This window comes from Rhipicephalus sanguineus, unplaced genomic scaffold (genome assembly GCF_013339695.2).
Source record: "Rhipicephalus sanguineus isolate Rsan-2018 unplaced genomic scaffold, BIME_Rsan_1.4 Seq225, whole genome shotgun sequence".
Lineage (NCBI taxonomy): Eukaryota > Metazoa > Arthropoda > Arachnida > Ixodida > Ixodidae > Rhipicephalus > Rhipicephalus sanguineus.
In genome coordinates, this window is record NW_023614810.1 from 763,924 (window position 1) to 776,350 (window position 12,427).

At 47.6% G+C, this 12,427-nt stretch overlaps 1 pseudogene; it reads left to right on the forward strand.

Annotated features, from left to right (window-relative positions):
• The first annotated feature begins 7,806 nt into the window (after positions 1-7,806).
• LOC119376788 (cholinephosphotransferase 1-like) overlaps positions 7,807-12,427 on the forward strand; it is an 81,362-nt pseudogene continuing 76,741 nt past the window's right edge.

Consider the following 12,427-nt stretch of genomic DNA (forward strand, 5'->3'; position numbering starts at 1 on the left):
ACTGCGATTTTACGACAAGAGTCTGTGTGGTCATTGATAATGTCTGGTGAAAACGGAAACAACTCGATTCGACGCGGGCGCAATTGATGATCGCATGATGCGTGGAGAGAAATCCCAACCTAATATTACGTCGTGAGAACATGACGGCAACACGATGAATTCGATGAGATAGACGACATTCTGTATGACGACACGGCTGTGTAGGCGCCGGACGGCTCGACGTGCTGTGCGTTGGCGGTACGAAGAGATAGTCCAGAATAGTGGTGTCGTCACTTTTACGATTCGGAGGCAAATGCGGGCATCAATTGCTGAAAGAGCAGCGCCAGTGTCGACAAGGGCTAGCGTCCGTATTCCTTCTATGGCGACATCAATAACGTTCTTCGGGAAATTTGAGGCCTTACACATTTCGCTGGCACCGCAGTTCTTGCCTCCTGAACTGCGCTAGTTAGTTTTCCTGGCGCAGAGGGCTCCGCCGTCGTTGCATGGGTGAAAGGGAACGGCGGTGAGGAGAAGGCGAACGGCGGGAGGAGAATGGTGCCTCGGTGACAGATTCGTGGTCGTCCGAATAACTACGGCAGGGCTGACGTGGCGCATATATACGTGACCCATGACGCATATTGTTGGAGACGTTCGAGACGAAAGCGACAGTAACGTGCCACATGCCCAGGAAGACCACAATGAAAACAAATAGGACGGTTGTCTTCTGTGCGCCAAGGATCCTCAGCTCGTGCGTACTGTACTGCTGGTCGGGCGGGTGGAGATACTGGCGGGCGCATATGCGGGCGACGTGGGCCGTAACTTTGTAGCACAGGCCTCGAAGCGACTTCAGCGTACGTCAGGGAGTAGCTATTGGAGCGATGGAGATAAGGTGGAACCTGATCGGCTACCTGATCCCTGATGATGTTCTGGAGAGCGGCGCCAATGGAGAACTCGACTGCCCGTGAACAAGCGGCATCAGCGAAAGCTGACGTGCAACTTCTTCTCGAACAAAATCCTTAACCTGTTGCAGCAGGGACGTATGATCGGGAGCAACAGCCAAGCTTGACATGGAAGTCGCGGGTGGCAGAGATTGGCGGGTGGCTGCACGTTGTTTGCGCAGTTCATCGAAGCTTTGGCAAAGGCTGACTAGGTCAGAGACTGTTGATGGGTTCCTTGACAGCAGCATCTGAAAGGCTCGTCTTCGATTCCTTTCAAGATATGCTGAATCTTCTCGGCATCGGCATTGCTACATCAACGTCTTCTATGTAGCTTGTGAAATTCTCACGCTGTGCTGCGCACGAGCACGCAAACGTTACTCAGCTCGAAGCTTGCGAACGGCGGGGCGCCCGAATACCTCCGTCACGTGAGTTTTGAAGGCAGCCCATGCCGGGAGGTCACGTTGGCGGTTTCGATGCCACACGCTGGCGACACCGCTCAAGTAAAATGACAGGTTAGGCTTTCCTGCGTCGGGGTCCCAGCGCTTTATCGCGGTCGCTCGTTCGTATTCAGCGAGCCAGACTTGCACATCTTGCTCTTCTGCACGTTGAGGGAACGCGCGAATAAAACACGCATGCGCGAATAAAACACGCATGATTGATGAGCTCGCGCATAATGGTTGGGCCATCGAAACATGGTAACCTCGGTGAAGGCTCAACATTAGCTGTAACAAGTACAGCTGTTCAAAAATAGTTTTGTTTTCAGTGCTGCCCAAATAAGCGTTGTTTATCAGAATATTCGCGACTTTTTAAAAGAAAATGACGTAAACTCCGCACAATATCTTCTATTGCAAGGTAAACAAGTCATTTGGGAAGATTGGCTGTTAAAATAGTATGTCTAGCTAAAGGCTTAGCACCGCTAACACGGCAGTCGGCGACGGCATCGGCGATTTCGCTCGTTTGTATCGATGCTAGGAATCATTTAATTTTTCTATCTCTCAAATGAAGAGCAAGCTTTATTGATAAATAAGTGGGCCCACGCGGGTCGCTGTGAAAGCGTGAAACGTTAAACTCGGGGACGGGTTTTTCGAACTTCATAACACATTTTGAACTGTTCCATTGCACTATATGACAGGTTCTGTGAAAGAGCAGTTTTCATCTAATTTTTACGCATGCAGCATTTCTAACAGACGCCTCGTGACGTAACTGCAAGTGCACGAACAGTTCTGCCGGAAATATTAATGCTCCTGCAATTACTTTTTCAGGAAATCGATGAATGAGAGCGTTGCGCCTCCTGAGAAACGTCTTCAACATCTTGCAGCTATGAACACGCTCTCAGCAGCTGTCGATGGTGCTGTTGCACTTCCTGACGTCGGCTGGACAGCATCCATTCGGATAAAACATTGCACTTTTCATTGTCTCTCCTATAATACAGGGAAGCCATCCTATTTTCTGTATTCAACAAAGTTGTTCAATTTATGTGTACACACGATGCTGCAAATTGACACGAGTCGTTGAATAAACTTGGTTGTTTCTTTAGACGTTTTCGTTTTTTTGTCATTAAGCAGACATTTTCGCTGAACGATATAACCAACCGTGTTCTGCACAGTGAGAAGCGAGCAAGTCTGGCACGTCGACGGGAGCATATATGAGAACGTTTATATAACATACATTCATCAAGCGCCCAAATTCGATCGAAACACGCGCGCAGAAAACCAATGCAACGCATTTTACACTTTCATGAACGTGATCACCGAATGGTTGCTTGCGAAACACTGAAGGCTGAAGTCTAATATAAGAATCTTGCTACTTTGACTAACATGGCAGAACGCGCAGCTTCCAGACGGTGCCTGTTCATATATCCCCGGCAATATTCACTCTGCCACATACTGGCGTGTGGTATAGTGGTTAGCGTACGCGACTGCTGATTCAATGGTCACGAGTTCGAATCCTGTGTTTGTTGTGAATTTTCTGTAGTTTACTTCTGAATTTATTTCTGTGTACTAATTCTATATGTCGTCTAATGCGTGTATCAACCTCCAAATTCTCGGTAATTCAACCAGAACTGTAATAAATTGAATTTTTTTTATCGAGAAGGAGCAACTGTTAGTCCCATCAGGGGTAACAGTTCGTCCCTACGCAGCTACCATGCAAAAGAGGAAAAATTCGGCAGATCCCACGTACCGTGGAATCGATGTTATGCGAAGCATGCGCAGAAATTGACTGAGGCGTAATTTTTCACATTGAGCAAAACGTGACGGAATGACGCTAGAGAAATGTGCAAATGGTATAACACACACACACACACACACACATATAAGTTGAAGAGTCGCACATGTGCTATTAACCAGTTGTTTACAGTTGCGCAACGATGCCAACAGCAGCATGGGAAGCTGATATGTAGTGCTTATATTCTTCAATACTGGATAGCACGGATTCGAACAGGACAAAGAAGGAACACAGATGCACAGGACAGGCGCTACGCGCAACTAAGCTTTCTCAGAAAATTTCTCTAAATACATACACAGCCGAGTGGCACGCGCAGGCGCCCTGCACGTACGTTACACCTAGTTACAGTTGTTACAGTTGAGTTTCAGTTGTTATGCTTATACTTGTCCCTTATGACGGACAACACACGCACGTTTCACGACCTCGAGGGCATGTGCGGAAGGGTTTTCGACAGTTCATGAACAAGGTCATCATCACCGTGAGCATGCGCACCAACAGCTCGACAGGACTTGTTATCGAATCCATTCGTGATCGCAGCTACGAGCGGTCTAAGTGTAGTGAAGTGCAAGGTATATAACTGGTGGAAATCGCGGATGCTTCTTACGAAGAAATGATCTATGATACGATGCCTCCTGTCCTGGACCTGGCAAGGAGGTCTTGTGATGCCCTGTTCCCATCTAGCCATCTTTCATGCAGTGTAAGAAGCAGGCGTTGTTAGGTTTTGATAAATCAATGCTCAAGTCCCCGGCAACGATGAGGATTATGGTCCCCTCGTAGAATTATTGTAGAAGCACTGACCCCGATTTTTGCGCATACCACGTGATCCACGTTGCGGACCACGTGAACGAGTCGATGGTAGTCGAGTGTCTTCCAGGACTGTTCGTCTTACGCTCCCTCAATTCATTGCCTCCGCCGCGGTGGTGTAGCGGTTACGGTGCTCGGTTGATGAGCCGAAGGTCGCGGGTTCGATCCAGCCGCGGCGGTTGCATTTCGATGGAGGCGAAATGATAAAGGCCCGTGTGCTGTGCCATGTCATGCACATTAAAGAACACTGGTTAAATTTGGTTATCACTTTCCTCGTGTGTCAGTGTGTATGTTCGTGGTTACTGTGTTGGTGAGACTATCAACTGTGGCACATACCCGCATAACATGAACTCCGGTATTCGGGTATGTACCACATGACAGAGAGAAAGGGTTTCGTGACGTACGCGACAGGTTTTGCGTTATTCATGTCATGACCAGTGAATCGTGTTGTTCATACATTCAGCCTATGCTATGCCAATTTGGTATATTACAACCTGTGGAGACGACCAAGAGAGCGCCCAGGACGTAGGCGGCTAGATAGATAGATACGTAGATAGAAACGGCCAAAGTGCCTGAGGTTCGCTAAGAAATGCTTCGCATTTAATAATCAGTTACTCCCTAACAGGGGTAACTTTTACACCCGATATTTCGTCCCTCAAAACAACTGAGGACTAACAGTTCGTCCCCTGACAGTTACTCCCTAAAGGACGAATCGTTCATCCTTTAGGGAGTAATGGTTGTGGCAGTGCAGTTACCCCCAAAGGACGAACCACAGACCCTTTTCGTCCTTTGCGGCTTAGAGTGAAGATTTGAAAATGCTCTTCACACGCCGTTTCAACACTCCGGAGCTTCAGCACGAAAGCGTGGTGGACGCCATTTTGAGCTCATCCGGAAAAAGCGGGAAGCTGCAGTCGGGTGCCATGTTGACGCGCACTGAATTGCCGAGGAGGAAACAATTGAATTCTATGTAACTACTCGTCTACATTTTTTGTTGTGACGTCTCTGAACCGTGCGGAAGTAACCGCCGAGAACCTTGAAGATATCTGAAGTTGAGAATAGTGGTTTGCATCTGTTTTCATGTCGTATGGTGAAGGCTTGAAGAATTTCATTGAAGCATCTGGCGCAAACGTTTCATGTCGATGTACAGCATCCCTGTAGATAGAACAAGCCCGACGCATGTGGGACCCCAGCTGGCTCCAAAACGTCTAGTCTAGCTCTATAGCTTTTTATTATAATGTTATCTCATGCGACATTTCTCAGGCTAGGGTATAAGAGATCTTTGTATTTGAACAATTTTTTAAAGTGACTGAAACAATACACCTTCACATTAAAATTTCTTACCGTATTTTTGTTCACGCAGCTATTTTTATAACTTTAATGACATCTGCATATTTGTAAAGCATTTTTTAAATATTGCTCCTTTCATGCGCGAAATTGTGGAATAAGGTTTGTTTACCTGGCGTTACTTTTTTTTGAAATGTCTGAATTTAGCACAGTCTTCGCGCCCGTTGAACCTTGTTGCTGTACGCTATCTTAGAAGCGAAATAACAGTACTCTTTCTTTTGTTCCCTTGCGCCTTCTTACCGTGTTCTGTCCACGATAAAGTACTAGTGGAGACTAAAAGTGCTCGAATGAAGACATGCGCATATGGCTCTAAGCCACTGGCGATCGTGAGTGAAAAGCTCGTATAGTGGTGAGCGAAGTGGTCACGTTACACGTAAGTATTGCAGCTGACTGCGCGAATAATTTACGTTTTTTCCGTACTCTTAATTCTTGCATGCATGGTGCTATTGCTGCTTACCCGTGCTAATCAGTTTGTTTTCGTTTTCCTCGTGCATGCTCATTTTGCACGTTTCTGCGCACGCACAGTTCCCCAACTCCAGCACCGGAACTACGCCGCGCGGACACCCATTGACATATGAGTTCATGCATCTCTTGCTGCCCCAAAACTAAAACACTGCTTAACCCTTTGGTGCCCACTGTTGCTCTGGGGCAACAACCCCAAAAATATTTTTTTCAGCAAACGCATCCTGTAGTGTGATACTGCTAGCGCTATCTGTGGAACGAGACAAAGTCTACCAAGCGTCCTAAGCGTAAAACAAATACACACAGATGGTAGCATCGCCTTTTCTTTAGTGCTTTGTTCGAGCGTCTGAGAATTTGCAACGCAAGCTCCGCACACGCGAATAAATTTATCTACTACAACGGAACGGGACGCTACGGCGAGATATTAGACTTAAAATTGCGCATAAGGCGTTGTAGAACATTATGAACAGGCTGAATGGTGTGGCCGCATGTTACGCGTTAGAAATCTTCCCGCCAAAAGCGCTGTCGCTCAGGAGCAACATCGGGCATTTGCGGAGGTCCAAGACGATATAGGGTTTTACGCTTATTGTGTTTCCCTGCTTCACTGAATGTAAAGCCAGGCAATAACGTAATATTTCTACGAAATACGATAAGTTATCGTTATAGGACAATATTCTTGTGTCTCATTGAAGATGACGATGTCAAAAGAAAAAAAATGGGTGACAGATAAATACCGGAGCTACTCTTTCTTCCGGATGGTGAATTGTTCGATGTTGATTTTGAGAGCGACCCGGATGATCCCGAGTATGAAGCTAGAGATGATGACAGACTGATTGATTCCTCTCCGCTCGAAGTTGTGCTAAATCTTTGCGATGAACATCCGCCAGAAGAAGACGACGGAGGAATGCCACAAACCCTGTTGAAGATGTTCCGGAAATATCCCGCCACACGGCTGCACAGCACAGAAAATGAAAGAAAGCGTTCGCAAAAAATGGACAAAAAAAAAAGACTTTATGGTTGATGACAGAGCCTGGAAGGAGGAGCTGCCCCACCGCCCGACAATGTGCTAAGTCCATACCAGTACTCTTGTGCCTTTTCGATGAAGAGATGGTAGACACACTGTGCTATCAATCAAATCTCTATTCTACGAAGAATGGCACCTGTGCAAAGATCACCAAGGAGGAGATGAGGAAAAATCTTTCCATATTAGTGATTCGGGGACAGTCAGGGTGCCTCATTTCCGGATGTTCTTACAGTGTGGAACAAGATGGCAGTGTGAAACAAGTGGACGTGAGGTATGATGGCATGGACCACTGGCCAGAGTACAGCGAAAAAAGAACCGATGCAAGTTCTGCAAGTTCGCCTACACGTTTGTACTGCGCTAAGTGCAACATGCACTCCTGCCTCCTTCCAAGCCGCCGCAACTGCTTCAAGGCATTCCATGTGAATTAGTGTCTCAAGTGCCCAATGTTGCTCAGGAGCAACACCTCATTACTCACCTATAAATACACATAATTTTTTCTGACAACGTAATTGGCATATTACGACATTTCTTTATGCATACCAGAGTTTTCTTTAGGTTGTGCACTGAAATATTGTTTTGGGCATCAAAGGGTTAAAGATGGGTAAGCCCCACGCCGCACCAATTTATTGAAGTTGAATAGACTTCAAGTGCCTTGCGTGGAAACCCAACGCAAGAAACTACAGCGCGCAGCAGACGCCCTCGCTTTCCACGCGCTTCCCGAGCGCGGAAAGTCCACGGGTCCGCGCGGCGCGGCAGTTCACCGCAAAAGACCCACGCGGGAGCCGGCGCTTTGGGCACTCTCCCAGCATTCTAGGTCACTCTAGTTAGTGTAAACCAACGTTTATAGAAACCTGGTTCTACAAACGTTGGGTATATTCTAGCCATTCTAACCAAGTCACAGTCGTAGATTGCCTACGTAAAAAAAAAAAAAAAGAGTCCGAAACCGAAACATAAGGGACCCCGACAGGTGGCTTTGCACACTGCTATCATCATCAGCAAGCACAGCTAATAACGGGAATAACGAGCCTGAGCCTGACCAGCCTGACGTCGTCGGTGTTCCTTGGGGTGCTCGTCGCTAGCTGTTCCGTTCGGGCTGATGCGAATTGCCTGAACGTCTGGAGCACGTCGTTCGCGGGGTGATGGCGCCTGATACTAGGGGCCGTCGAGGCACTCGGTGAGTGCCTGTTGTAGGCGTCGAGTGGCCTGACCGCCACCATGATATTCAGCTCGGCCGACATGCTGAGCCAGCAGCAGCTGAAGCGGCTCTCGGAGCACAAGTACAGCTGCTCGGGCTCGTCGTTCGCGGACCCTTTGATGAACCCTTCTGGAACTGGGTGACCAGCAAGTGCCCGCTCTGGCTGGCACCAAACCTCATGACGCTGTCGGGACTGTTCGTCAACATTGCCACATCGCTGCTGCTCGTGTGGTACAGCCCGACGGCCACGCAAGAGGTGAGCGCTTCTTCCATTCCGTCACCTGGGCTGCAGGGCCCCTCTCTTCCGTTCTCGCTCCCGCCCTTGCATCGGCGACCCGAAATGCTGGTGCCCAAAGCGTATTGCGCAACGGCTCCACCCTTTGCCGCCGCTCTTTCGCAATCTGCGTGCCCCGATATTTCATTTCAGTCCGCTGAATAAACGACGGCCATGTGACGAAGAAGGCTGGCGTGCGCGAGAATGTATGGCCGCGGAAGGTCATCGTTAATCCCCGACCGCTCGCGTGTTGTGCCGAAACACGTGCTCGCCTCTATCGCGGACGGCCTGGCTTCGTGCCGGACTCTGTAATACATGCGTGCGAAAGTAACGTGACTCTGAGAATGTTGTCTGCCAAGGGAACCGGTGAATTGTGATGGCTGAGGAGGCAACGCGGTTGAAACCTTCTAGCCTGAGCTGCATTTTCACCGGAGCCAGAAAGGTCTGGTCAACTGGTCGGCCAATCCTTATTGAAAGCATTCATAGCAGTCAACGACTGCATGGCTGGCTCGCAGTACTTCAATCATTTCTTGGTTTCTCTTCTAAATATGATCAGCCTACTCGTAATGAACCACTCTTTCGATTGTTGCCTTTTTGCGAACTACGGCATCACGTCTGTGTATCGCTTTGTAAGCTGCATAATATGCAGCTTGCATCCACATAAGTACGCCAATATAGATATAAGAATAAAGCAGAAAAAAAAAAACAAGAGCTTGTCATGACCATGCTGTTGAAATGTGCATATAATGTCTTTATCAAAAAGTTTCAACACACTAAAGCAGGCAGTGGCTATGCCACCAATGATGGCCTAGCATTTTGGAGTCGACTACAGCAATAGTTGAAAAAGAAACAAAGCATAAAAGTCAATTTAGAGTTTTGGTGCAAACAGTTTTCATTTATTTGACAACTATGGTTTGTTACTAGGCAAGAAAATTGGGGTGCACATTTTGCCTTCTGTATCTTGCACGCAGGCTGGATGTGCACACGAATATTTTCGCGTATTTTGGTTGCTTAGGTGCAGAGAAGGGTGGTCATTCATGCTGTGAGGTTATTCATGATTGTCGAGAACGTTGCATAAACAAGGCTGGTTTTGTTTGTCAGATGGCATGCATTTATAGCACTGACATCACAAAGAGCACTATTGCAGCCGCAAGTTTTTATTTTTTCTGTGTATGCATTGTTCTAGAAGTGCAGAGAAGCTCATGTCATTCACTTTTGACTTCTCTCGAATGCACTTGCAATCCTTTTCGTTGAACGACTGTGAGCTTGTCCAGAGCAATTTTGCCAACTTGTAGGCATCTAGTTTAGAACGGCATGGCTTCTTTGTTCTAATGGCTTTGCTGGTTTACCAGCTGTTCATGTGTTGGGGAGCCACTTTTTTTGCGTTGTTTTTTTTGTCTGGTGCAGACATGGAATAACCTTGTTTGGCTGCTAAACACTGTAGTGCCGTCACTTGAGGCCTTTTTTTCTTTGGTCATTGTTTGAGTCTCTTGAACTGACTCATCTCATAGTGGCTTATGCGAGCAATTGCGCATAAGCCAGCATGCAATTGAACACACCATGATTGTGAATTGGTCTGCATTTGGTCAATGAAAAACTATGTGGAAGCTGTAAATGGACGTGTGTGCTTTTTTGCATTTCATTTTGGCCAGACCACGCGCCAGTCTTCAGACATTGTGCAGGAATTGCTTGGGCTGCATCTTGAATGATGCAGAAAAATTCACCCGAGCCAGGGAGCGTGACACTGGGCTGGAGTGACCCCTCTTGGGGGTGTCCCCTCCTTCTCATCCTTTGGCATTGCCAGATAGCCCTACTTGTGGCACGAGAAATGACATTTCTCTTCGCAGGAGGTGTGTTCTTTCTGCAGTGGAGGCCTGTTGGGCCCTTGTCAAGAGCTTCCGCCTAGCGTGATCGTCCTTATCTCCGACCACTTGTGCTGCTCACTGGGACCCACGTGGCTTCAGGAAGCGATGCTTGTCTTGGAAGGCAGGGTGTGGCTTGTACGTCAAGCAGCCAAGCAGGACGAGTCTGTGCTGTCAATTTTACATCTCAGCAGCCCCTCGCAATGTACACAAACAGGCACAATATACAGTCTTGGGTCTGCATGAGACCCAGAAAAGCGTTTGGCCAGCTCACCTCGTAGACAAGCTGTAGTAAGCAACAGTCACAGCCTTGGGAAATTGATACCAGTAGGAAACTAATGGACCTACTGCAACACTACCAGTGGCTATTTCTCCACTATGTAATCTCTGCTGCCTGTCAGTGGTTTTATATTTAGATGCACAGCAAACAACTTTGAATGGTTTAAATTAGTATGGGTCTTTTCATTAGTGTGCCTCGTAACCAGATCATCGGTTTGGCAAATAAACCCCCCCCCAAGAAAAAAAATTATTTCAGCTGGAGTTGGGCCGGCAGTAATACTAGAAGTTGCTCGATTATTAATCCCTCTGTACTGTCTGGGCCGCCGAGAGACACGAGCGGCACATCTGGATTCCTCGGCAGCAACTCAGTGGCCGCTCCCATCGTACATATTAGGGCCCACAGTATTCATGGCAGCTATGATAAATGTCCCAGTAGAACGGCATCTGAATATGCTCGTGGCATGTGTCCTCTTCGGTCACCCTGCAAGAATCCTGCATTTCTCTTGTGAGCAGTGTGTGCACTATGATTTGTGTCCATATGATGTGACAGGCAATTTTACAACCATTGTTTAAACATTTTAGCCAATGCTTTCCCCTTACATTCTTGGAGCAGTTCCATAATAACTATGGTGTACTAAAATAATTTTCGTGTCTGGGGACGTGCTTTACGCTCTCTGATGTATGAAGGGTGATTCCACGATAGATAGAACATGCCTGTCCAGTTGATATTCTTGTTTTGCCTGGGTTTTTATATGTTATGTGGGCACATTCAAAGCTCATGGAACCGAAAATTTATTTCTGCGAAACTCTTCCAGCGCGCCAAAAAAAATATTGCAGGTGTCGCGAAGATCCCGAGCCTATGACAGTAGCTTCTGGAGGTAGGCAACAAAAAACAGCAGTGAAAAAAAATTGATGCAACGAAAATGTTTTTCTCAGCAATCTTCTTTTCCTGAACGCCTAAATAATCGGCACAGAATACTCGGACCTAGCCATGGGCCACGCGCATCGCATTAGTGAACAGCTAGATCAAGTCGAAGCATTTATACTGAACAGTACTGCACACGTTCCTCACTTCTGCGCTGCTGTCATGAATGAGTTCCAGAACTGCCCATGGTTTCACATATTATGAGCAGGGGTGCTAAACGCTTTGTGCTGTGATAATTTTGGGCCACTAGTCAAATTCAGGATAATGTTCGTCTTGCGCCACCAGTGACTCTGCTGTTCTCTACGTGGGAAAGCGCTTTAGTAAAGTGCAGACAAAACATCATCAATTGGGCAGCTTCGGCCACTAATGGCTTAAAGGGGTACTGACACAAAATTTCGCGGCCGAGGTAGCCTGCTGGATCGATTCCCATGTACGTGCGTGTACCATCTGCAAAATATCGACAGCGAATAAAGCTTGGAAGGTATTTTATGAATTTTGAAGTTCGCGAGCGTGATCCAGCATTATAGGTCGCACCTGATGCATGACACCCCGGAGGTGACCGAGGTGGACCCCCCTACTTCCCCTACGTAACGTGGAGCCGGTACAAGTTATGATGACGTCGAGCCGCATTTCTGTTTTGACGCGCTTCCCGACGAATCGCTCCTCGCCAGGGGTCAAACCTGAAGTGATTCGCCACATCGAAATTCCTTCCATCCCCGCCGCAAGAAAATCGTTGCCATCAGACGACGATGAGCCCGACGACGACAGACCGTGCGTAAAATGCGTCACTGTTCTGTGTGCTCACGTGACCGAGCGTTTCACTCGCTAGGTGGTGATAGTTGCATCCGGGGCTTGTCGTTTTGGAGCTCTGTCAAACCGAAACTGAGGCTGTGTCGGTAATGAGGAGCTGTAATTAATTATCTGTCGCGCACTGCAGCAACGATGTGCCGTGTTATGACTAACAGGCCCCCAGCAAACACATTGCAGCAAAAAAACGCGGGGCGATGAAATGTTTTGTCAGGACTCCTTTAATCATGCCGCCACCGCACGTTTCCTGGCTGCTGAAACGCTGAGGTAAAGGTCGAGGTGATACAGAAGGACGTATCTGCGAGGTT